Source organism: Musa acuminata, chromosome BXJ1-8, assembly GCF_036884655.1.
Source record: "Musa acuminata AAA Group cultivar baxijiao chromosome BXJ1-8, Cavendish_Baxijiao_AAA, whole genome shotgun sequence".
Classification (NCBI taxonomy): domain Eukaryota; kingdom Viridiplantae; phylum Streptophyta; class Magnoliopsida; order Zingiberales; family Musaceae; genus Musa; species Musa acuminata.
Genome location: NC_088334.1, coordinates 36,133,753 through 36,158,720, shown reverse-complemented (window position 1 = coordinate 36,158,720; position 24,968 = coordinate 36,133,753). Strand labels below are relative to the sequence as shown.

General features: G+C 45.3%; 1 long non-coding RNA gene, 13 other non-coding genes and 4 pseudogenes across 14 annotated transcripts; 1 reads left to right on the top strand and 17 right to left on the bottom strand.

The window, feature by feature from the left end:
* Nucleotides 1-386: 386 nt before the first annotated feature.
* Nucleotides 387-506, bottom strand: LOC135591692 (5S ribosomal RNA; annotated as a pseudogene).
* A 625-nt stretch (nt 507-1,131) lies between these two features.
* On the bottom strand, nt 1,132-1,250 carry LOC135590664 (5S ribosomal RNA). Its single transcript, XR_010478070.1, has one exon. It is a non-coding gene; the product is annotated as a 5S ribosomal RNA (ribosomal RNA).
* A 7,559-nt stretch (nt 1,251-8,809) lies between these two features.
* On the bottom strand, nt 8,810-8,928 carry LOC135591576 (5S ribosomal RNA; annotated as a pseudogene).
* Nucleotides 8,929-9,478: 550 nt separating this feature from the next.
* On the bottom strand, nt 9,479-9,597 carry LOC135591423 (5S ribosomal RNA). Its single transcript, XR_010478520.1, has one exon. It is a non-coding gene; the product is annotated as a 5S ribosomal RNA (ribosomal RNA).
* A 550-nt stretch (nt 9,598-10,147) lies between these two features.
* Nucleotides 10,148-10,266, bottom strand: LOC135591614 (5S ribosomal RNA; annotated as a pseudogene).
* Nucleotides 10,267-10,816: 550 nt separating this feature from the next.
* Nucleotides 10,817-10,935, bottom strand: LOC135590930 (5S ribosomal RNA). Its single transcript, XR_010478333.1, has one exon. It is a non-coding gene; the product is annotated as a 5S ribosomal RNA (ribosomal RNA).
* A 567-nt stretch (nt 10,936-11,502) lies between these two features.
* LOC135589076 (uncharacterized) lies at nt 11,503-15,256 on the top strand. Its single transcript, XR_010476591.1, has 2 exons — nt 11,503-12,944; nt 15,068-15,256. It is a non-coding gene; the product is annotated as an uncharacterized LOC135589076 (long non-coding RNA).
* Nucleotides 15,257-15,738: 482 nt separating this feature from the next.
* On the bottom strand, nt 15,739-15,856 carry LOC135590846 (5S ribosomal RNA). Its single transcript, XR_010478251.1, has one exon. It is a non-coding gene; the product is annotated as a 5S ribosomal RNA (ribosomal RNA).
* A 548-nt stretch (nt 15,857-16,404) lies between these two features.
* On the bottom strand, nt 16,405-16,523 carry LOC135591694 (5S ribosomal RNA; annotated as a pseudogene).
* A 755-nt stretch (nt 16,524-17,278) lies between these two features.
* Nucleotides 17,279-17,397, bottom strand: LOC135590026 (5S ribosomal RNA). Its single transcript, XR_010477433.1, has one exon. It is a non-coding gene; the product is annotated as a 5S ribosomal RNA (ribosomal RNA).
* Nucleotides 17,398-17,945: 548 nt separating this feature from the next.
* On the bottom strand, nt 17,946-18,064 carry LOC135590007 (5S ribosomal RNA). Its single transcript, XR_010477414.1, has one exon. It is a non-coding gene; the product is annotated as a 5S ribosomal RNA (ribosomal RNA).
* A 453-nt stretch (nt 18,065-18,517) lies between these two features.
* LOC135590425 (5S ribosomal RNA) lies at nt 18,518-18,636 on the bottom strand. The gene has a single exon (XR_010477833.1). It is a non-coding gene; the product is annotated as a 5S ribosomal RNA (ribosomal RNA).
* A 548-nt stretch (nt 18,637-19,184) lies between these two features.
* On the bottom strand, nt 19,185-19,303 carry LOC135589688 (5S ribosomal RNA). Its single transcript, XR_010477095.1, has one exon. It is a non-coding gene; the product is annotated as a 5S ribosomal RNA (ribosomal RNA).
* A 548-nt stretch (nt 19,304-19,851) lies between these two features.
* On the bottom strand, nt 19,852-19,970 carry LOC135590292 (5S ribosomal RNA). The gene has a single exon (XR_010477699.1). It is a non-coding gene; the product is annotated as a 5S ribosomal RNA (ribosomal RNA).
* Nucleotides 19,971-20,518: 548 nt separating this feature from the next.
* On the bottom strand, nt 20,519-20,637 carry LOC135589753 (5S ribosomal RNA). The gene has a single exon (XR_010477160.1). It is a non-coding gene; the product is annotated as a 5S ribosomal RNA (ribosomal RNA).
* A 548-nt stretch (nt 20,638-21,185) lies between these two features.
* Nucleotides 21,186-21,304, bottom strand: LOC135590360 (5S ribosomal RNA). The gene has a single exon (XR_010477768.1). It is a non-coding gene; the product is annotated as a 5S ribosomal RNA (ribosomal RNA).
* A 547-nt stretch (nt 21,305-21,851) lies between these two features.
* LOC135590968 (5S ribosomal RNA) lies at nt 21,852-21,970 on the bottom strand. The gene has a single exon (XR_010478372.1). It is a non-coding gene; the product is annotated as a 5S ribosomal RNA (ribosomal RNA).
* Nucleotides 21,971-22,490: 520 nt separating this feature from the next.
* LOC135590125 (5S ribosomal RNA) lies at nt 22,491-22,609 on the bottom strand. The gene has a single exon (XR_010477532.1). It is a non-coding gene; the product is annotated as a 5S ribosomal RNA (ribosomal RNA).
* Nucleotides 22,610-24,968: the final 2,359 nt, after the last annotated feature.

The following is a 24,968-nucleotide window of genomic DNA, read 5'->3' as shown; positions in this document are numbered from 1 at the left end:
GGTGAGAGGGCTCGAGTAGGAAAGGGCTGCCTGTGGATAGAGTTAGAACTCATCATGGCGTGGAGCCACCACTGAGTTAATCCTCACATGCACTATGCTAGGGTTCGATCTGGGATATGTTGGGCCTTGACGAGGACGTCAAGCTAATTGAGTTGGGAAGTGTAACATCCCATTAGTCCCATATCGGAAGTGGGCAATGTGTATGATTAGCTTACAAGGGCCTGATGAGTGTACTACGTTAACTCTCGCTTAAGCATTTTAGATAATGATTTCATTATTCTCCTGCTATATTTTAATGATATATTTATTGTTGGCCATAATGCTGGAAAAATTGAAAAGCTTAAAAGAGGGTTAAGTAAGTCTTTTGGCTGCTCGGGGCGCAAAAAGGAGTGCAACACAAGGACTTCCCAGGGTTTCACCCATCCTAGTACTACTCTCGCCCAAGCACGCTTAACTTCCGGAGTTCTGATGGGATCCGGTGCTTTAGTGCTAGTATGATGGCACAGTTTTTGTTTGTGTCGTCCCTTGCCTTTGTGCACGTTGCGGACAGCATATCGACGACTGGAGCCCATTGCGCACCCCGAAACCTCTCAAACGATCTCGGAATCGCCATTGTCGGATCTCTTCGATGCCCACGAGGCTGACTGCGTACCGGACACGGCAAGTGCAAGCCGAAACCATCGCGGCAAATTCCGAGGCCCAAAACCATCGCCTCGGAGGTCGACGGGAGAGGTTTTGGCCGCTCAGGGCACAAAAAGTAGTGCAACACGAGGACATCCCAGGGGGTCACCCATCCTAGTAATATTCTCGCCCAAGAACGCTTAACCTTGGACTGACTGTGTAGCGGTCACGGCAAATTCCGAGGCCCAAAACCATCGCCTCGGGGGTCGACGGGAGAGGTTTTGGTCGCTCGGGGCGCAAAAAGGAGTGCAACACGAGGACTTCCCAGGGGGTCACCCATCCTAGAACCATATCTGATCATTGCATGTTTACGAAGAAATTTTTAGATGATGATTTCATTATTCTCCTACTATACGTTAATGATATATGTATCGTTGGCCATAATGCTGGAAAAATTGAAAAGCGTAAAAGAGAGTTAAGTAAGTCTTTTGGCCGCTCGGGGCGCAAAAAGGAGTGCAACATGAGAACTTCCCAGGGGGTCACCCATCCTAGTACTACTCTTGCTCAAGCACGCTTACCTTCGAAGTTCTGATGGGATCCGGTGCTTTAGTGCTAATATGATCGCACTCGTTTTGTGTGCGTCCTCCCTCGCCTTTGTGCACGTCGCGGACGGCTTATCGACGACCGGAGCCCATTGCGCGCCCCAAAACCTCTCGATCAATCTCGGAATCGCCATCGTCGGATCTCTCCGATTCCCACGAGGCCGACCGCGTACCGGACACGGCAAGCGCGCGCCGAAACCATCGGGACTTTCTCGAACGAACTCGGAATCGCTATTGCGGCCCCATTCCGGAAAGCTCTCTCTCCGAGCCCCACGAGACTGACAGCGTAGCGGTCATAGCAAATTCCGAGGCCCAAAACCATCGCCTTGGGGGTCGACGGGCGAGGTTTTGGCCGCTCGGGGCGCAAAAAGGAGTGCAACATGAGGACTTCCCAGGGGGTCACCCATCCTAGTGTTGAATCTCGTATTTTGATGATGAAACCACTTGATATGTGTTTATAATTTAAATTGGATTTTGAATGATGCAGGTCTACTCGATCAGGATTAGACAGTTAACGCAAGAGGAATTGACGTTGCGCCGGAGGAGATCACATCAAGATATTGGACGGCAGAAGGCTTTGAACGTCGGGCATCGGGCCAAGGAGAGCGAAATTGCACCAAGGATATCGGGGTTGCGGAGGTCAACCGCTGATTGGGCAACAAGCCGCAAGAGAGGACGATGCACCGAAGAATCGGACGAAGCGCCAACCAATGACGTGCCGAGCAATAGAATGTCAATTCGCGTTGTAATAATTGTCTAGATCGGAGTAGAGTTTTTGCTTGTGTTTGCAAGATTAACTACGATAACAATGAAGACATAAAGCAAAACAAAGTGTCGGAGTCAAGCACGAAGGATTCATTGCGAGTTCGAGAGTTCGACGGAAGTCCGAAGGTTCGTCGGGAATGCTGCCGGAACTAGCCGAGAATGAGTAGGGAGCTTGCCGAAGGGTTTTTTGGAAGCTCACCGAAAGGTTCGTTGGAAGTTCACGGAGCTCGCCGAGAAAGATCGGAGCTTGCCAAAAAGGCTCGTAGGAACTCGTCAAGATCAAATCGTGAAGTCTAGGAGCTTGTCGGGAGTCCGCAGAATGGTTTCCGAGAGTTTATCGAAAAACCGTCGGAAGTTCTCCGGAAGCTCGCCGGAAGAAGTCTTGACTTACGGACTTTGTAATAGCTTAGAAAATGTCTTTAAATTCATAGTTAGCATGTTACTTAGGGTTAGGATTAGGTGTTAATCCTATAAACCAAGTAGGGGCCAATTGGGCTCTAGTTCGGACTGGTTTGGGCCAATTTTGGAGCCCAACCAGTGAGCTGAAATAGTGTAGGCGGTGGCATCGCCAGATTTGGCGGTGGCACCACCTAGCACCCGAGAGCCAGGCGGTGGCACCGCTTGGGCTGGGCAGTGGCACCGCCCAGCACCCGAGAGCTGGGCGGTGGCACCGCCTGCATCGGGAACCAAAGAGAATTCAAATTTTGGAGCCCAAATTTGAATCCTCTTGAGGCCTATAAATACCCCTCAAATCTCAGCTGAGACAACAACCTTTTGAAAAGCAATAGTTTGAGTTAAGAGCCTTAGAATAGTCTTTGCAAGCCTTGTTTTTCATATTGCTTAAGTGTTCACCTCCTCCCATCTTATTGAAAAGAATTATAAGAGTGTGAACCACTTGTAAAGGTTGTAAGAGGGGTATTAGTCCTTCCCCTACAAGAAATTTGCTAGTGAAAGTTGGAAGCCTCTTCGAAGAAGGATTCGCAAGTGGATGTAGGTCATTTTGACCGAACCACTTTAAAAACTGCTGCGTTATCTGGTTTGCATCCTACTCTTGCCATTTACATACTGCAAACTTCTCTACTTAGTTACTATGCTTCCATATGTTTCTAAGTTATCAAGCTTCTAAAATCGGTTTCCATTGATATTGCTTTTCATCGTACGAAATATTTATCAAAACCGAAGTTTTAATCCGCTGCACTAATTCACCCCCCCCTCTTAGTGCCGCTCTGATCCTAACAATTGGTATCAGAGCCACATTTTTCTACTTTGGTTTAACACCCAAATAGAAATGGCTCATTACGGCTTTCAAGAGGGTCACTCTCTCATTTGTCCTCCCTCTTTCAATGGGACGGACTATACTTATTGGAAAACTCGAATGAGAGTTTTCTTACTTTCTTTGGATTTGAATTTATGGCACATCATCGAAAATGGATTTGAAATGTCTTCTCTTCCAATGAACCATTGTAATGATTTGGAGAAGAAGATGTTTTCTTTAAACACAAAGGCTATGAATGCCTTATTTTGTGCTTGGACAAAAATGAGTTCAATCGGGTTTCTTTGTGCGAAACGGCTTTCGACATATGGCACACTCTTGAAATCACACACGAAGGCACTTCGAGAGTTAAAGATTCGAAAATCAACATTTTAATGCATGATTTCGAGCTTTTTCGAATGAAGCCGAGCGAAACCATTGTTGACATGTACACCCGTTTTACGGATGTTGTCAATGGTTAACAAGCTCTTGGCAAATGTTTCTTGAATTTTGAACTTGTTAGTAAAGTTTTACAATCACTTTCTAAAGCTTGGGAATCAAAAGTAACGACAATACAAGAAACAAAAGATTTAAATATTTTTCCACTTGAAGAACTTATCGGCTCATTGATGACATATGAAATGGTGCGCAATGCACATAATGAACATAATGAACACTTGAACCACCTTCCAAAGAAAAGGAAGGATTTGGAACTCCAGACAAATGAATACCACTTGAGCAATGACTCAAGTGATGAGGACAATGATGAACTTGAACTTCGAACACTAAATCTTAATAAGTTCATTAAACAAAAATCTAAAATAAACAATGAACTTGAACGGAGGAAGAGGCTAAAGAAGAGGAAGGCAACCAAGGATGAATCAAAAACTTTCAAAGGTGAAACGACGAATTGGGCTTTGACGAGCTTCGACTACAAGGTAAGTAACTCAACTTTCTTGAATTATTTTGAAATTACTTGAAGTCTTTCATGAGTGCTTACTTTAGAATAGGAAATAAAAAATTATTTTTTAAAAATTATATCATGTTTTTCTTTTTAGCATCTTTGAAAAATTAAATTAAAAATTTGATCATGAAAAGTATATTGCTAAGGTTTCATGCATGTTATGTTTTGAAATGTTGAATGATGTATGCAACATTAGGGATGATAATTATATGATATGTGATAGTGCTTAGGATTAATCCATGCATGCATGTGTATCTTGATGATTTTACACTATTACATGCCTTAATAACATGTTGGAAATTATGTGTTTTGGATACAAAAATTTTCATGATCATGAGCATGTTTTAACTTCATGATTGAATTTGAAAATCTATAGCAAAACCATGTTCGAATGCATGAAAGTGTTAAATTTCATTTTCGGATTTTCTTGATCCTAACAATTTAACATAAATGAAAAAGCATGCTAACATGAAATCAATCACTTAAAATGAAATATATATAAAAAAGAAAAAATATATTATCAATGAAATCATGAATCTACTTATGTTACGAATCTTGTGAACCATAAAAATGATTTTGGTGATTTGAATTTGAGATGAGTTTTATCAAAATCATGATCTTGATTTCTTAGAATAACATGATATTTCCCTTGTTGATCATCTCAATTATTTAAAAGGAGATTTATCGAAATGATTCATGAAATTTTTGATTCATGACTTGATCCTTCATTTGTTTATAAGATGGTTGAAATCTGTGTACCTTTGAATTCTTCCCTTCTCCTTTCGATTTTTGAATTCATGCATGTTATATGTTGAAGATTTGAAACCATGTTTTGATATCATGCATACCCAAGAAATGTTGATTTAATAAATTGAATGATTTGAAAATGAATGATGACTTTTTTCTTGAATGTAACTTGTGATATTCTTTATGAATCATCATCTTGATTTCTCGATAATCGATACATGAAATTTTATTGTGAATCAAGATCTTGTTCTTTGAACTCCCATGTTTCTTCTTATTGTTTTCTAAAGAAGAAAATTTCTGAAATGAATCATGATATTTTTGGAATTATAATTTTTATGATTCATAAAGAATTGAGAGATTAAAAAATCTATCTATGTTTTTTTTTATGAATCTCTTGAAAATGATTTTGATTTAACGATTTGAATTTGAATAAGACTTATCTTGATTTTTTGAAATTTATAACTTATGACTTCTTATGCAAGAATCAAGGTACTATAACATTTGATCTCCTACATTTCTTTTTGATATTTATAAAAATAAAGGAGAACTGTTGAAATAAATCATGTCTGTTGGTATTTAAATGGTCTTATCTTTGATGATATGATTTCTTTGTATCTATGATACAAATGCCTTGATATGATTGAATCACTATTATAAAAGAAAAAGGAATTTGATAGCTTACTAATTGCAAAAATATACGCTAGCTGGAATGATAAAACATGAGATTGTCTATAGTGCAAATTTATTATTATCATGATGTGTAGATTGAAATAATGATTAGAATATTGATGTAATTATAAATGATGATTTTGTATTATGTATAAAATACTCTTGATATTATTTTGATGCATACAAATGAAAAGTTATGAACATGGTAGGATATAATTTGACAAAATTGATACCATCATTATTTGAAATATTTATGATTTGAAATTTTGCACGCAATTGCTTTTTATTGTGATGATATATGCATATAATGTGTATCATGAATGCTCAAAATGATGAATGCTTGGTATCATGATCAAAATATTGATAAATGCTATGATTTATTTCCAAAATGATGTATCATGTATGATATGCTCATAATGTTGATTGATTTATTCAATATCGTGTATGAATGAAATATAAGGTTTTTGAAATAGTGCATGTTTTAATTTGAAAATATAATGATGCACAAATAATATTGATACTTACCTTTGTCATAATTGATGTAAAGGGTCTTCCCTTCTTTTTGACAGTGACAAAGGGGGAGATAGCTAGCTTGCACAAGTCAAGAATATGCAAAAACTTGATTGCTAGCTTGCCTATCTTAAGTAGCAAAGATTACTAACTTGCTTATTTCAAGAAGCAAAAGTTATCTTTTTAAACATCACTATCTTGCCTATCTCAAGAAGCAAGACTTGCAACCAGCACATTACAATAGGAAGCAAGAATCGATAGCTTACACACTTCAACAAGAAAGCTATCTTGTATTTGCTTTCGAAATTTTTGCTAGCTTGTATGTTGTAAAATTTCTCACTTTTTCAAACACTTTGCTAGCTTGCACTTTATAAAGGAAGCGAAAATAGCACTTCTCAAAAGAGAAGAAAGAACTTACTATCTTGAACATCACAAAAATTTGCTACCTTGCATGATGTAAAATTTGCTAAGATCACTATCTCAAAAGAGTTGCTATCTCAAAAAAAGCAAATGTGCTATCTTGCCTATCTTAAAATACAAAATATGCTAACTTGTTACGGAAGCAAAATTGCTAGCTCAAACATTGCAAAGGAAGCAAAAATTTGCTAGCTTGCAACTTGCATATCATGAAAATTGCTAGCTTGTAGTCTAAAGAGAAGCAATTAGTTGTTATCTCAAGAAAAGCAAACATGCTAAACTTACACATCTTTAATTGCTAGATTGCATAATGATAAAATTTGATACTATGTTTTTCATGCAATGTATGGAACTTTTTATCTCTAAACACATAAGAGTAGGAACTTCTCCTTTTTGTTGATGACAAAGGGGGAGAAGTATGATGACATGACATGTTATGCATGTTGCTTGGATTCTTGAATCCAAGAGTTTCTATCAGCCATATTGATAGGGGGAGTTTGTTTAAACTCCAGGAGTTAAGGTTAACTCCATCATCAAGTGGTTGTCATCATCAAAAAGGGAGAGATTGTTGAATCTCGTATTTTGATGATGAAACCACTTGATATGTGTTTATAATTTAAATTGGATTTTGAGTGATGCAGGTCTACTCGATCAGGATTAGACAATTAACGTAGGAGGAATTGACGTTGCGCCGGAGGAGATCACATCAAGATATTGGACGGCAGAAGGCTTTGAACGTCGGGCATTGGGCCAAGGAGAGCGAAATTGCGCCAAGGATATCGGGGTTGCGGAGGTCAACCGCCGATTGGGCAACAAGCCGCAAGAGAGGACGATGCACCGAAGAATCGGATGAAGCGCCAACCAATGACGTGCCGGGCAACAGAATGTCAATTCGCGTTGTAATAATTGTCTAGATCGGAGTAGAGTTTTAGCTTGTGTTTGCAGGATTAACTACGATAACGACGAAGACATAAAGCAAAACAAAGTATCGGAGTCAAGCACGAAGGATTCATTACGAGTTCGAGAGTTCGACGGAAGTCCGAAGGTTCGTCGGGAATGCTGCCGGAACTAGCCGAGAATGAGTAGGGAGCTTGCCGAAGGGTTTTTTGGAAGCTCGCCGAAAGGTTCATTGGAAGTTCGCGGAGCTCACCGAGAAAGATCGGAGCTTGCCAAAAAAGCTCGTTGGAACTCGTCAAGATCAAATCGTGAAGTCTAGGAGCTTGCCGGGAGTCCGCAGAATGGTTTCCGAGAGTTTATCGGAAAACCGTCGGAAGTTCGCCGGAAGAAGTCTTGACTTACGGACTTTGTAATAGCTTAGAAAATGTCTTTAAATTTGTAGTTAGCATGTTACTTAGGGTTAGGATTAGGTGTTAATCCTATAAACCAAGTAGGGGCCAATTGGGCTCTAGTTCGGACTGGTTTGGGCCAATTTTGGAGCCCAACCAGTGAGCTGAAATAGTGTAGGCGGTGGCACCGCCCAGCACCCGAGAGCTGGGCGGTGGCACCGCTTGGCTAGGCGGTGGCACCGCCAGCATCGGGAACCAAAGAGAATTCAAATTTTGGAGCCCAAATTTGAATCCTCTTGAGGCCTATAAATACCCCTCAAATCTCAGCTGAGACAACAACCTTCTGAAAAGCAATAGTTTGAGTTAAGAGCCTTAGAATAGTCTTTGTAAGCCTTGTTTTTCATATTGCTTAAGTGTTCACCTCCTCCCATATTGTTGAAAAGAATTGTAAGAGTGTGAACCACTTGTAAAGGTTGTAAGAGGGGTATTAGTCCTTCCCCTACAAGAAATTTGCTAGTGGAAGTTGGAAGCCTCTTCGAAGAAGGCTTCGCAAGTGGATGTAGGTCATTTTGACCGAACCACTTTAAAAACTGCTGCGTTATCTGGTTTGCAACCTACTCTTGCCATTTACATACTGCAAACTTCTCTACTTAGTTACTATGCTTCCATATGTTTCTAAGTTATCAAGCTTCTAAAATCGGTTTCCATTGATATTGTTTTTCATCGTACGAAAGATTTATCAAAACCGAAGTTTTAATCCGCTGCACTAATTCACCCCCCCTCTTAGTGCCGCTCTGATCCTAACACCTAGAACTATATCTGATCATTGCATGTTTACGAAGAAATTTTTAGATGATGATTTCATTATTCTCATGCTATACGTTAATGATATATGTATCGTTGGCCATAATGCTGGAAAAATTGAAAAGCGTAAAAGAGAGTTAAGTATGTCTTTTGGCTGCTCGAGGCACAAAAAGGAGTGCAACACAATGACTTCCCAAGGGGTCACCCATCCTAGTACTACTCTCGCCCAAGCATGGTTAACTTTGAAGTTCTAATGGGATCCGATACTTTAGTGCTAGTATGATCGCACTCATTTTGTGTGCGTCCTCCCTCGCCTTTGTGCACATCGCGGATGCCGTATCGATGAACGGAGCCCATTGCGTGCCCCAAAACCTCTCAAACGATCTCGGAATCGCCATCGTCGGATCTCTCCGATGCCCACGAGGCCGACCGCGTACAGGACACGGCAAGCGCGCGCCGAAACCATCGGGACTTTCTCGAACGAACTCGGAATCGCTATTACGGCCCCATTACGGAAACCTCTCTCTCCGAGCCCCACGAGACTAACTGCGTAGCGGTCACGGCAAATTCCGAGGCCCAAAACCATCGCCTCGGGGGTCAACGGGAGAGGTTTTGGCCGCTCGGGGCGCAAAAAGGAGTGCAACACGAGGACTTCCCAGGAGGTCACCCATCCTAGAACCATATCTGATCATTGCATGTTTACGAAGAAATTTTTAGATGATGATTTCATTATTCTCGTGCTATACGTTAATGATATATGTATCATTGGCCATAATGCTGGAAAAATTAAAAAGCGTAAAAGAGAGTTAAGTATGTCTTTTGGCCGCTCGAGGCGCAAAAAGGAGTGCAACACAATGACTTCCCAAGGGGTCACCCATCCTAGTACTATTCTCGCCCAAGCACGGTAAACTTTGAAGTTCTAATGGGATCCGGTGCTTTAGTGCTAGTATGATCGCACTCATTTTGTGTGCGTCCTCCCTCGCCTTTGTGCACGTCACGGATGGCGTATCGACGAACGGAGCCCATTGCGTGCCCCAAAACCTCTCAAACGATCTCGGAATCGCCATCGTCGGATCTCTCCGATGCCCACGAGGCCGACCGCGTACAGGACACGGCAAGCGCGCGCCGAAACCATCGGGACTTTCTCGAACAAACTCGGAATCGCTATTACGGCCCCATTACGGAAACCTCTCTCTCCGAGCCCCACGAGACTAACTGCGTAGCGGTCATGGCAAATTCCGAGGCCCAAAACCATCGCCTCGGGGGTCAACGGGAGAGGTTTTGGCCGCTCGGGGCGCAAAAAGGAGTGCAACACGAGGACTTCCCATGGGGTCACCCATCCTAGAACCATATCTGATCATTGCATGTTTACGAAGAAATTTTTAGATGATGATTTCATTATTCTCCTGCTATACATTAATGATATATGTATCGTTGGCCATAATGCTGGAAAAATTGAAAAGCGTAAAAGAGAGTTAAGTAAGTCTTTTGGCCGCTCGGGGTGCAAAAATGAGTGCAACACGAGGACTTCCCAGGGGGTCACCCATCCTAGTACTACTCTCGCCCAAAAATGCTTTACTATGGAGTTTTGATGGGATCTGATGCTTTAGTGCTGGTATGATCGCACTCGTTTTGTGTGCGTCCTCCCTCGCCTTTGTGCACGTCGCGGATGGCGTATCGACGACCGAAGCCCATTGTGCGCCCCGAAACCTCTCGAACGATCTCGGAATCGCCATCGTCGGATGTCTCCGATGCCCACGAGGCCGACCGCGTACCGGACACAGCAAGCACGCGCTGAAGCCATCGGGACTTTCTTGAACGAACTCAGAATCGCTATTGCGGCCCCATTCCGGAAAGCTCTCTCTCCGAGCCCCACGAGACTGACTGCGTAGCGGTCACGGCAAATTCCGAGGCCCAAAACCATCGCCTCGGGGGTTGACAGGAGAGGTTTTGGCCGCTCGGGGCGCAAAAAGGAGTGCAACACGAGGACTTCACAGGGGGTCACCCATCCTAGAACCATATCTGATCATTGCATGTTTACGAAGAAATTTTTAGATGATGATTTTATTATTCTTCTACTATACATTACTGATATATGTATCGTTGGCCATAATGGTGGAAAAATTGAAAAGCGTAAAAGAGAGTTAAGGAAGTCTTTTGGCCGCTCGAGGCGCAAAAAGGAGTGGAACACGAGGACTTCCCAAGGGGTCACCCATCCTAGTACTACACTCACCCAAGAATGCTTAACTTCGGAGTTCTGATGGGATCCGATGCTTTAGTGCTGGTATGATCGCACTCGTTTTATGTGTGTCCTCCCTCGCCTTTGTGCACGTCGTGGACGGCGTATCGACGACCGGAGCCCATTGCACGCCCCGAAACCTCTCGAACGATCTCGGAATCGCCATCGTCGGATCTCTCCGATGCCCACGAGGCCGACCGCGTATCGGACACGGCAAGTGTGCGCCGAAACCATTGAGACTTTCTCGAACGAACTCGGAATCGCTATTGCGGCCCCATTCCGGAAAGCTCTTTCCGAGCCCCACGAGACTGACAGCGTAGCGGTCACGGCAAATTCTGAGGCCCAAAACCATCGCTTCGGGGGTCGACGGGAGAGGTTTTGGCCGCTCGGGGCGCAAAAAGGAGTGCAACACGAGGACTTCCCAGGGGGTCACTGTAATATCCCTCACTTTTAAAAATGTATTAATAAGAATTTATATGTAAATTGGAGGACCTATGTGTAAATATAGAAATTTCAAGGACTAAATTGTTAAGTTGCAAAAAGAAAAAAATAAAGAAAACCGAAAATTTCGGTTTTATCCCACCGCCTCCCACGCTCTCTGTTCTCAAACAGAGAGCGGAGCGGTGGGGCGTGAGGAGAAGAAGAAGAGAAGCTGAGGGAGAAGAGACGAAAAGAAGAAGAAGAGGGAAAAGAAGAGAGGAGGAAGTGGGAGAAGAGAAGAAAAGAAGAAGAAGAAGAGAGGGAAGATGGAGAGGAGAGAGAGAGGCAGCAGCAGCAGCTAAGGCTGCTGCACCTCTGTTTCCCGCAGGTGGAAACAGAGGAGAGGATGTGTGGGGCGTAGGGGAGGAAAAGGGAAGAGAAGAAGAAGAAGAAGAAGAAGAAGAAGAAGAAGAAGAGAGGAGAATAGCTGCGGCAAGGCTGCAGCGAGGAGGTGTGTGGCGTTGGGGAGGAAAAGGGAAGAGGAGAAGAAGAGAAGGAGAAGAAGAGGGAAAAGAGAGGGAAGAGGGAGAGGAGCGAGAGGTGGCAGCAGCTAGGGCTGCAGCACCTCTGTTTCCTGCAGGTGGAAACAGAGGAGAGGTGTGGGGCGTTCGAAGAGGAGAAGAAGGAGAAGAGGAAGAGAAGAAGAAGAGGAAGCAGGAGAAGAGGTTGTGATACCTCTGTTTCCTGCAGAGGAAACAGAGGAGAGGGTGTGTGTGACGCCGGGGAGGAGGAGGGAAGAAGAAGAGGAGAAGAAGAGAAGGGGAAGGAGGAGCTGCGGCTGCGGCGGTGGCAGCTGCAGCTGGAAGAGAAGGAGAGGAAGAAAAGAAGGTGAGGAAGAAGAGAAGAAGAAGAAAGGAAGGAGAAGGAAGAGGAGAAGGAAAAGAAGCAGCTGCGGCTGCGGCTGTGGCAGCTGCAGCTGTGGCAGGGAAAGAGAAAGAGGAAGGAAGAAGGGAAGGAGAGGAAGATGAGCAGGGGAGGAAGAAGAGGCTGCGGCCGTGGCTGAGGCTGCGACTGCAGCAGTGCAGCTGGGAAAGAAGAGAAGGAAAGGAAGAAGAAGAGAAAGGGAAGGAGAGGAAGAAGAGAGGAAGAGAAGGGGTGGCAGCTGCGGCAGTGGCAGCTGCAGTTGGAAGAGAAGAAGGAGAGGAAATAGAGTAGCGGAGGAAGAAGAGGCTGCGGTTGTGGCAGTTGCAGCTGGGAAAGAAAGGAAAGGAAAGGGGGAAAAAGGGGCTGCGGACGGGATTGCGGCTGCAGCGGCAGAGACTGTGTATGCAGCAGCTGTGTCTGCGAAAGATGGGGAGGAAGAAGGCAGTGCAGAGGAATGGGCTGCGGTTGTGACCGCAGCTATGGTCGTGGCTACGACTGTGGTAGTGGCAGCGGCGTTGGCTGTGATAGCTGTGTTTGAAAAAGAAAACGAAGGAATGAGAGTAAGAGAGAGTAGGTGACTATACCTCTATGTTCTGCATGAGCTACAGTTGTGAAGGAAAAAGAGAAAACATGTAAAAAACGAAACAGGGAGAGGACGCAGAGGAAAAGTAGAAGGATTTGGGCTGACACCTTCTTTGGATCTTCGGATCAAAATCTTTGAAAGGCAAGTGTTCCTATCCTTCCTATTGCAAGCTTTCTATCTTTCCTATTGCAAGTGTCCTGATCTTTCCTTACTGCAATTTTATCTCTACATTTGTTTTGAATACGAGGAACTTTGAATTGCTCTAGCCTATCTTTTGATATATCTCTTGTTTAGACGTAACGATTCGAATCTGTGTAACTTCTGATATTCTGACCTTTCTACCTTGTTATGGCTATGACTTCATGTATTGACCTCTGATTTGGACAAAACTTATTGATCAGAATATAGACTCATAAACCTTTCTTTTGATATCTTATTTTAAGAATTCGGAGTAAGTTTGCCTGCCCAAACTTCTGTTTCAAATGAGCCTACAGATTCTGCAAAACAGGGATCGTAATTTCTGACCTTTTGATACTGATCTGCCTGTAAGTCGATGTTGGAAACTCCGATTTGTTCAAAGCTTATTTCATTGGAAACTAGACTTGTAGATCTTTCTTTGATACCTGGATTGAAAGATTTAGAGTCCAAATGCCTGCCCAGTTTTCTGTTGAAACCAACCATGTGAATTCTGTAAAATTGAGATTTGTTCTTTGATCTTGGGTTACTAAATCTATTGTAACTCTTTGTTGGAAACTTCGATTCATACGAGACTTGTTTTATTTGAAAAAAAATTGAAATATCTTTCCAATGATATATTTCTGAGTAAATTGGAGCACGATTGATAGTTTGAATCATTTGTTCAATGTGCCTCTTGAATTCTGCCAGAAATCGAGCTTTGGTTGATTTCGCATATTCTGGTTTCATTTCTTTGGAAATTGACATTCTTTAGCTTTCTTATTCAATTGAGCATTATATTACTACTTTGAATTCTTATATGCTCTTGTCCTTAAAATTATTTGCATTCTTGAAAACTGTTGTGTAACGCTTATGCTATATCGTATTGACTTATATAGGCACATGTATAACCCATTGTTCCGCATTTGCTTTCGATGTGTGCCTATTCTAGCTTTATTCCTTTGGATATCGAATTCATCTAACCTTCTTATTGAAATTGAGTTGTATGTGATTGCTTGGATTCCATATGTGCCACACCTTTCAATTCCCTTCAAATCTGAATACAATTGTGAAAGATTATTGCTTGCATCGTATTGTCTCGATAAGGCACATGTACGTTTTGTTGTTCCGCGTGTGCTTCCGATATATGCTAATTGTTGTTAAAACTGCCCTCTTATACTTTGGTGTTTGTGGGATTGTCTAGACCTTTGCCAGAAATGGTAAAGGGTATGTGTTTAGAGCCCGCGATGGTCTGACGGCCTCTCTGACTTCACCTAGACGTGGGTGGATGGAGCTCCCAGACGTGGGAGACTTCTGTCTGGTGGTCATTCAGAAATGGATGAATCACGTTCTGTTTGAGATCCCACTACACCTTCTGTATGTTTGATATGATATCCAGAGCTTTGGTTATGTGTTTCTGTACATGCTTTGGATAAGAATGATATGAATGCAACGTCAAAGACGACGTTTGAGCTTCTGTTTGGTATTTGTTATTGATATGCTCCGAAATGTTCCATATGCCGTTGATATGCTCCGGAACATTTCATACGCCATTGATAAGCTCCGAAATGTTTCATTTGTTATTGATATGCTCCGAAACATTTCATATGCCTTTGTTATGCTCCGAAATGTTTCATTTGTTATTGATAAGCTCCGAAACATTTCATATGCCTTTGTTATGCTCCGAAACATTTCATATGCCTTTGTTATGCTCCTAATGTTCCATTTGTCATTGATATGCTCCGGAACATTTCATACGCTATTGGTATGCTCCAATTACTCTGTGCTCGATTTGCTATAAACTGATATGTTCTGAAATGTCCTATTTGCCATTGATATGCTCCGGAACATCTCGTACGCTATTGATATGCTCCAATTACTCTATGCTCCATTTGTTATGAACCAAATATGTTTTGAATGACATGACACATATGATTTTGTATCTAATAAGATGGTATCCTTGAGAATTCTTGTATTCTGCCTTGCATTATGATATCTTACTTGTTTGAAACCGTTCCTTTTATTCTGAATATGCTTTGTCACTTGCTGAGCTGTTTTTAGCTCACTCTGTTGTTATATAAATCTTTCAGGTCAGCTTGTCACTCTTTGAGATGTTTGAATTGGGCTGAGGCAGTGGAGAGCTATTCAGAATTATGGGCAAGTCTTGTTGGTTATTATGTTATTGTTGTATAAGCATATTTTGTATGAAATGAAATGTTGTCGATGAATCGAAATGGATATACTATGTAAAAGTATTAGAAGATCTCTCTTATTTGGAATTTCGGAATGTTAAGTCTAGTTTATGATGATATGAACTTGTGGTAAATAGCTGGAGTTATGATTGTATAAATTACTTAGCTTGTGGATTTATAAATGTTGTTCATGTTTGTCAAGTTTGGCTTTGGTTGCCATAAATGTGAATTATCGAGAGATGGGATATATGATTATAAACTGCACAGGTTTTATAGATGTGAATTTGATAGAATGTTTTTCAGTGTCCTCAAATGTGTGTTTGGATCCTGGATTGGTTTGTGATGATGAAAAATTTTAATATCATGGATATTTTTTTGAGGGGCGTGACAGTCACCCATCCTAGAACCATATCTTATCATTGCATGTTTACGAAGAAATTTTTAGATTATGATTTCATTATTCTCCTGCTATACGTTAATGATATATGTATCGTTGGCCATAATGCTGGAAAAATTGAAAAGCGTAAAAGTGAGTTAAGGAAGTCTTTTAGCCGCTTGGGGCGCAAAAAGGAGTGCAACACGAGAACTTCCCAAGGGTCACCCATCCTAGTACTACTCTCGCCCAAGCACGCTTAACTTCGAAGTTCTGATGGGATCCGATGCTTTAGTGCTGGTATGATCGAAATCGTTTTGTGTGCGTCCTCCCTCGCCTTTGTGCACGTCGCGGACGGCGTATCGACGACCGGAGCCCATAGCGCACCCCGAAACCTCTCGAACGATCTCGTAATCACCATCGTCGGATCTCTCCGATGCCCACGAGGTCGACCGTGTACCGGACACGGCAAGCGCGCGCCGAAACCATCCGGACTTTCTCGAACGAACTCGGAATCGCTATTGCGGCCTCATTCCGGAAAGCTCTCTCCGAGCCCCACGAGACTGACTGCGTAGCGGTCATGGCAAATTCCGAGGCCCAAAACCATCGCCTCGGGGGTCGACGGGAGAGGTTTTGGCCGCTCGGGGCGCAAAAAGGAGTGCAACACGAGGACTTCCCAGGGGGTCACCCATCCTAGAACCATATCTGATCATTGCATGTTTACGAAGAAATTTTTAGATGAAGATTTCATTATTCTCCTGCTATACGTTAATGATATATGTATCGTTGGCCATAATGCTGGAAAAATTGAAAAGCGTAAAAGAGAGTTAAGGAAGTCTTTTGGCCGCTCGGGGCGCAAAAAGGAGTGCAATACGAGGACTACCCAGGGTGTCACCCATCCTAGTACTACTCTCACCCAAGAGCGCTTAACTTCGGAGTTATGATGGGATCCGGTTCTTTAGTGCTGGTATGATCGCACTCGTATTGTTTGCGTCCTCCCTCCCCTTTGTGCACGTCGCGGACGGCGTATCGACGATCGGAGCCCATTGCGCGCCCCGAAACCTCTCGAACGATCTCGGAATCGCCATCGTCGGATCTCTCCGATGCCCACGAGGCCGACCGCGTACTGGACACGGCAAGTGCGCGCCGAAACAATCCGAACTTTCTCGAACGAACTCGGAATCGCTATTGCGGCCCCATTCCGGAAAGCTCTCTCCGAGCCCCACGAGACTGACCGCAAAGCGGTCACGGCAAAATCCGAGGCCCAAAACCATCGCCTCGGGGGTCAACGGGAGAGGTTTTGGCCGCTCGGGGCGCAAAAAGGAGTGCAACACGAGGACTTCCCAGGGGGTTACCCATTCTAGAACCATATCTGATCATTGCATGTTTACGAAGAAATTTTTAGATGATGATTTCATTATTCTCCTGCTATACGTTAATGATATATGTATCGTTGGTCATAATGCTGGAAAAATTGAAAAGCGTAAAAGAGAGTTAAGTAAGTCTTTCGGACGCTCGGGGCGCAAAAAGGAGTGCAACACGAGGACTTCCCAGGGGGTCACCCATCCTAGAACCATATATGATCATTGCATGTTTACGAAGAAATTTTTAGATGATGATTTCATTATTCTCCTGCTATACGTTAATGATATATGTATCGGTGGCCATAATGCTGGAAAAATTGAAAAGCGTAAAAGAGAGTTAAGTAAGTCTTTCGGACGCTCGGGGCGCAAAAAGGAGTGCAACACGAGGACTTCCCAGGGGGTCACCCATTCTTGTACTACTCTCGCCCAAGCACGCTTAACTTCGAAGTTCTGATGGGATCCGATGCTTTAGTGCTGGTATGATCGCACTCGTTTTGTTTGCGTCCTCCCTCCCCTTTGTGCACGTCGCGGACGGCGTATCAACGACCGGAGCCCATTGCGCGCCTCGAAACCTCTCGAATGATCTCGGAATCGCCATCGTCGGATCTCTCCGATGCCCACGAGGCCGACCGCGTACCGGACACGGCAAGCGCGCGCCGAAACCATCCGGACTTTCTCGAACGAACTCGGAATCGCTATTGCGGCCCCATTCCGGAAAGCTCTCTCCGAGCCCCACGAGACTACCTGCGTAGCGGTCACGGCAAATTCCGAGGCCCAAAACCATCGCCTCGGGGGTCGACGGGAGAGGTTTTGGCCGCTCGGGGCGCAAAAAGGAGTGCAACACGAGGACTTCCCAGGGGGTCACCCATCCTAGAACCATATCTGATCATTGCATGTTTACGAAGAAATTTTTAGATGATGATTTCATTATTCTCCTGCTATACGTTAATGATATATGTATCTTTGGCCATAATGCTGGAAAAATTGAAAAGCGTAAAAGAGAGTTAAGTAAGTCTTTCGGACGCTCGGGGCGCAAAAAGGAGTGCAACACGAGAACTTCCTAGGGGGTCACCAATCCTAGTACTACTCTCGCCCAAGCACGCTTAACTTCGGAGTTCTGATGGGATCCGGTGCTTTAGTGCTGGTATAATCGCACTAATTTTGTTTGGGTCCTCCCTCCCCTTTGTGCACGTCGCAGACGGCATATCGACGACCGGAGCCCATTGCGCGCCCCGAAACCTCTCGAACGATTTCGGAATCGCCATCGTCGGATCTCTCCGATGCCCACGAGGCCGACCGCGTATCGGACACGACAAGCGCGCGCCGAAACCATCCGGACTTTCTCGAACGAACTCGGAATCGCTATTGCGGCCCCATTCCGGAAAGCCCTCTCCGAGCCCCGCGAGACTGACTGCGTAGCGGTCACGGCAAATTCCGAGGCCCAAAACCATCGCCTCGTGGGTCGACGGGAGAGGTTTTGGCCGCTCGGGGCGCAAAAAGGAGTGCAACACGAGGACTTCCCAAGGGGTCACCCATCCTAGAACCATATCTGATCGTTGCATGTTTACGAAGAAATTTTTAGAAGTCTTTCGGATGCTCGGGGCGCAAAAAGGAGTTCAACACGAGGACTTCCCAGGGGGTCACCAATCCTAGTACTACTCTCGCCCAAGCACGCTTAACTTCGGAGTTCTGATGGGATCCGATGCTTTAGTGCTGGTATGATCGCACTCATTTTGTTTGCGTCCTCCCTCCCCTTTGTGCACGTCGCGGACGGCGTATCGACGACCGGAGCCCATTGCGCGCCCCGAAACCTCTCGAACGATCTCGGAATCACCATCGTCGGATCTCTCCGATGCCCACGAGGCCGACCGCGTACCGGACACGGCAAGCGCGCGCCGAAACCATCCGGACTTTCTCGAACGAACTCGGAATCGCTATTGCGGCCCCATTCCGGAAAGCTCTCTCCGAGCCCCATGAGACTGCCTGCTTAGCGGTCACGGCAAATTCCGAGGCCCAAAACCATCGCCTCGGGGGTCGACGGGAGAGGTTTTGGCCGCTCGGGGCGCAAAAAGGAGTGCAACTCGAGGACTTCCTAGGGGGTCACCCATCCTAGAACCATATCTGATCATTGCATGTTTACGAAGAAATTTTTAGATGATGATTTCATTATTCTCCTGCTATACGTTAATGATATATGTATCGTTGGCCATAATGCTGGAAAAATTGAAAAGCGTAAAAGAGAGTTAAGTAAGTCTTTCGGACGCTCGGGGCACAAAAAGGAGTGCAACACGAGGACTTCCCAGGGGGTCACCCATTCTTGTACTACTCTCGCCCAAGCACGCTTAACTTCGAAGTTCTAATGGGATCCGGTGCTTTAGTGCTGGTATGATCGCACTCGTTTTGTTTCCGTCCTCCCTCCCCTTTGTGCACGTCGTGGACGTCGTATCGACGACCGGAGCCCATTGCGCGCCCCGAAACCTCTCTAACGATCTCCGAATCGCCATCGTCGGATCTCTCCGATGCCCACGAGGCCGACCGCGTACCGGACACGGCAAGCGCGCGCCGAAACCATCCGGACTTTCTCAAACGAACTCGGAATCGCTATTGCGGCCCCATTCTGGAAAGCTCTCTCCGAGCCCCACGAGACTACCTGCGTAGCGGTCACGGCAAATTCCGAGGCCCAAAACCATCGCCTCGGGGGTCGACGGGAGAGGTTTTGGCCGCTCGGGGCGCAAAAAGGAGTGCAACACGAGGACTTCCCAGGGGGTCACCCATCCTAGAACCATATCTGATCATTGCATGTTTACGAAGAAATTTTTAGATGATGATTTCATTATTCTCCTGCTATACGTTAATGATATATGTATCGTTGGCCATAATGCTGGAAAAATTGAAAAGCGTAAAAGAGAGTTAAGTAAGTCTTTCGGACGCTCGGGGCGCAAAAAGGAGTGCAACACGAGGACTTCCTTGGGGGTCACCAATCCTTGTACTACTCTCGCCCAAGCACGCTTAACTTCGGAGTTCTGATGGGATCCGGTGCTTTAGTGCTGGTATGATCGCACTCGTTTTGTTTGGGTCCTCCCTCCCCTTTGTGCACGTCGCAGATAGCATATTGACGACCGGAGCCAATTGCGCGCCCCGAAACCTCTCGAACGATCTCGGAATCGCCATCGTCGGATCTCTCCGATGCCCACGAGGCCGACCGCGTACCGGACACGACAAGCGCGCGCCGAAACCATCCGGACTTCCTCGAATGAACTCGAAATCGCTATTGCGGCCCCATTCCGGAAAGCCCTCTACGAGCCCCGCGAGACTGACTGCGTAGCGGTCACGGCAAATTCCGAGGCCCAAAACCATCGCCTCGTGGGTCGACGGGAGAGGTTTTGGCCGCTCGGGGCGCAAAAAGGAGTGCAACACGAGGACTTCCCAGGGGGTCACCCATCCTAGAACCATATCTGATCATTGCATGTTTACGAAGAAATTTTTAGATGATGATTTCATTATTCTCCTGCTATACGTTAATGATATATGTATCGTTAGCCATAATGCTAGAAAAATTGAAAAGCGTAAAAGGGAGTTAAGTAAGTCTTTCGGACGCTCGGGGCGCAAAAAGGAGTGCAACACGAGGACTTCCCAGGGGGTCACCAATCCTAGTACTACTCTCGCCCAAGCACGCTTAACTTCGGAGTTCTAATGGGATCCGATGCTTTAGTGCTGGTATGATCGCACTCGTTTTGTTTGCGTCCTCCCTCCCCTTTGTGCACGTCGCGGACGGCGTATCGACGACCGGAACCCATTGCGCGCCCCGAAACCTCTCGAACGATCTCGGAATCACCATCGTCGGATCTCTCCGATGCCCACGAGGCCGACCGCGTACCGGACACGGCAAGCGCGCGCCGAAACCATCCGGACTTTCTCGAACGAACTCGGAATCGCTATTGCGGCCCCATTCCGGAAAGCTCTCTCCGAGCCCCACGAGACTGCCTGCTTAGCGGTCACGGCAAATTCCGAGGCCCAAAACCATCGCCTCAGGGGTCGACGGGAGAGGTTTTGGCCGCTCGGGGCGCAAAAAGTAGTGCAACACGAGGACTTCCCAGGGGGTCACCGATCCTAGAACCATATCTGATCATTGCATGTTTACGAAGAAATTTTTAGATGATGATTTCATTATTCTCCTGCTATACGTTAATGATATATGTATCGTTGGCCATAATGCTGGAAAAATTAAAAAGCGTAAAAGAGAGTTAAGTAAGTCTTTCGGACGCTCGGGGCGCCAAAAGGAGTGCATCACGAGGACTTCCGAGGGGGTCACCCATCCTAGTACTACTCTCGCCCAAGCACCCTTAACTTCGAAGTTCTGATGGGATCCGGTGCTTTAGTGCTAGTATGATCACACTCATTTTATTTGCGTCCTCCCTCCCCTTTGTGCACGTCGCGGACGGCGTATCGACGACCGGAGCCCATTGCGCGCCCCGAATCTTCCCGAACGATCTCGGAATCGCCATCGTCGGATCTCTCCGATGCCCACGAGGCCGACCGCGTACCGGACACGGCAAGCGCGCGCCGAAACCATCCGGATTTTCTCGAACGAACTCGGAATCGCTATTGCGGCCCCATTCCGGAAAGCTCTCTCCGAGCCCCGCGAGACTGACAGCGTAGCGGTCACGGCAAATTCTGAGGCCCAAAACCATCGCCTCGGGGGTCGACGGGAGAGGTTTTGGCCGCTCGGGGCACAAAAAGGAGTGCAACACGAGGACTTCCCAGGGGTCACCCATCCTAGAACCACATCTGATCATTGCATGTTTACGAAGAAATTTTTAGATGATGATTTCATTATTCTCCTGCTATACGTTAATGATATATGTATTGTTGGCCATAATGCTGGAAAAATTGAAAAGCGTAAAAGAGAGTTTAGTAAGTCTTTCGGACGCTCGGGGCGCAAAAAGGAGTGCACCACGATGACTTCCCAGGGGGTCACCCATCCTAGTACTACTCTTGCCCAAGCACGCTTAACTTCGGAGTTCTAATGGGATCCGATGCTTTAGTGCTGGTATGATCACCCTTTTTAAGTTTGCATCCTCCCTCCCCTTTGTGCATGTCGCGGACGGCGTATCGACGACCGGAGCCCATTGCGCGCCCCGAAACCTCTCGAACGATCTCGGAATCGCCATCGTCGGATCTCTCCGATGCCCACGAGGCCGACCGCGTACCGGACATGGTAAGCGCGCGCCGAAACCATCCGGACTTTCTCGAACGAACTCGGAATCGCTATTGCGGCCCCATTCCGGAAAGCTCTCTCCGAGCCCCACGAGACTGACTGCGTAGCGGACACGGCAAATTCTGAGGCCCAAAACCATCGCCTCGGGGGTCGACGGGAGAGGTTTTGGCCGCTCGGGGACTTCCCAGGGGGTCACCCATCCTAGAACCATATCTGATCATTGTATGTTTACGAAGAAATTTTTATATAATGATTTCATTATTCTCCTGCTATATGTTAATGATATATTTATTGTTGGCCATAATGCTAGAAAAATTGAAAAGCTTAAAAAAGAGTTAAGTGTTTTGACCGCTCGGGGCGCAAAAAGGAGTGCAACACGAGGACTTCCTAGGGGGTCACCCATCCTTGTACTACTCTCGCCCAAGCACCCTTAACTTCGGAGTTCTAATGGGAACCGGTGCTTTAGTGCTGGTATGATCGCACTCATTTTGTTTGCGTCCTCCCTCCCCTTTGTGCACGTCGCGGACGGCGTATCGATGACCGGAGCCCGTTGTGCGCCCCGAAACCTCTCGAACGATCTCGGAATCGCCATCGTCGGATCTGTCCGACGCCCACGATGCCGACCGCGTACCGGACACACCAAGCGCGCGCCGAAACCATCCGGACTTTCTCGAACGAACTCGGAATCGCTATTGCGGCCCCATTCCGGAAAGCACTCTCCAAGCCCCACGAGACTGACTGCGTAGCAGTCATGGCAAATTCCGAGGCCCAAAACCATCGCCTCGGAGGTCGACGGGAGAGGTTTTGGCCGTTCGGGGCGCAAAAAGGAGTGCAACACGAGGACTTCCCAGGGGGTTACCCATCCTAGAACCATATCTGATCATTATATGTTTATGAAGAAAGATTCAACATAAGTATAGCTAAAGCAGTTTGTTCTCCACTTATAAGTCATTTCATGCTTAGTTTGAAACTATGTCCTACAAGTGAGAAAAAAAAAGAAGAAATGTCTAGAGTTCCTTACTCATCTACAATAGGTAGTTTGATGTATATTTTGGTTTATATTAGGCCAGATATAGCTCATGCAGTTAGAGTTGTCAGTTGATTTCTCTCTAATCCTGGAAATGAACATTGTACAATAGTGAAATGATTATTAAGATGTCTAAGAGGTACTTCCAGGTTGTGTTTATGTTTTAGCAGTTATGAACATATGTTAGAAGTATTGAATCTCAGATTTTAATAATGAAACCAATTGATAGTATTTATGATTTGATCTATGTTTTGAGTGATGTAGGATGCTTCAATTAGGGAGAGACAATTAAAGCAGAAAGAATCATGTTGTGTCGGAGGAAAACATTTCAGAAGATTGGATGTCTGGCCGGAGGATCGGTCAACATATTAACAGAAGGCTTCGGGCCATGGATTCAGGCATCGGGCCAAGAAGAGCGGATATTGTGCCATGGATATCGGAGTTGCGGAGGTCAATTGGCCAATTAGGCAACAGACCATAAGAGAGTACGATGCACCGAAGAATCTGACGGAGCATCGATGGACCAATGACATGCTGGACGACATGATTCATGCTTAGTAATAATTATCTAGATCGAAGCATATTTTTATGTGTGCAGGATTAACTACGATAGCAAGGCATAAAGCAAAATGAAGTTCTGAAGTCAAGAATGTGATTTCGTTGGGAGTTCGAGAGTTCATCGGAAGTCTAAACATTCGTCGGAAGTTTTATCGGAACCAACTGAGAAGTCTAAGAGCTTACCAAAGAAGCTCGTCGAAACTCGCCAAGAAGATTGTCGTGAAGTCCAGGAGCTTGCTGGGAGTCCACCAGAACATTGCCGAGAGATCGTCGGAAGTTTGCCGGAAGATCGCCGAAAGAAATAGGACTTATCTTGCTTAGAATATGTCTTAGGAATCATAGTTAGCACATAATTAGAGTTAAGATTGGGAGGTAATCCCATCAACTCTATTAGGGGCCAACTGGGCCTGAAGTTGGGCTGGTTTGGGTCGGATTCAAGGCCCAACCAGGATGCTGAAAGCCAGGCCGGTGATGGCACCGCTTGGGGAATAGCTCCCCAAGAATTTTGGGCGATGGTACCACCGGTAATAAATGCTGCCAACGGTGGTACCGCCCTTGTCAGGCGGTGGTACCGCCTAGGAACAGCGGTGGTACCACTAGTACCCAGGAAACCTAGGATGAGACTTTTTTAGGCTCCGAGTTTAAATCAACTTGAAGCCTATAAATACCCCTCATCCCTAGTTAACTAATACAAGCATAGAGAATTTAAAAAGGGAAAAATATTGTTGTAATCTCTTGTGAGAATGCTCATCTAGTCTAAGTGTTAGAATAGTTTGAGAGAGGAGTGAGTGCTTGTAATGGTTGTCTCCTAAACCCGTGAAAAGAAGAAGAGGGGTGTAAGAAGGAGGTTGATCTTTGCCTATTAAAGGAAGATCGATAGTGGATGCCGGTGGCCTTGACGGAAGAGGAATCGACGGAGTGGATGTAGGTCACGATGACCGAACCACTATAAAAATCCGGTTTGCCTTTTCTTTTGTGCAAGTTATCTTACAACAAACCTCCTTACTTGCTTACTACTTTTAATACGTTTACAAATATGCTTTCAAGTTGAGCAAGTTTCTGAAATCAGTTTTATCATATGAAACGAAAGAAATTTTCAGAACCGACGTGATTTTACCGCTGCACTAATTCACACGCCCCCCCCCTTAGTGCCAACTCGTTCCTAACAAGAAGAGTACATAGATGCAGACATGGCAAGTGATACTGATTCCAAGAAGTCCACTTTGGGATTCTTGATGACATTTGCAATGGAAGCAATC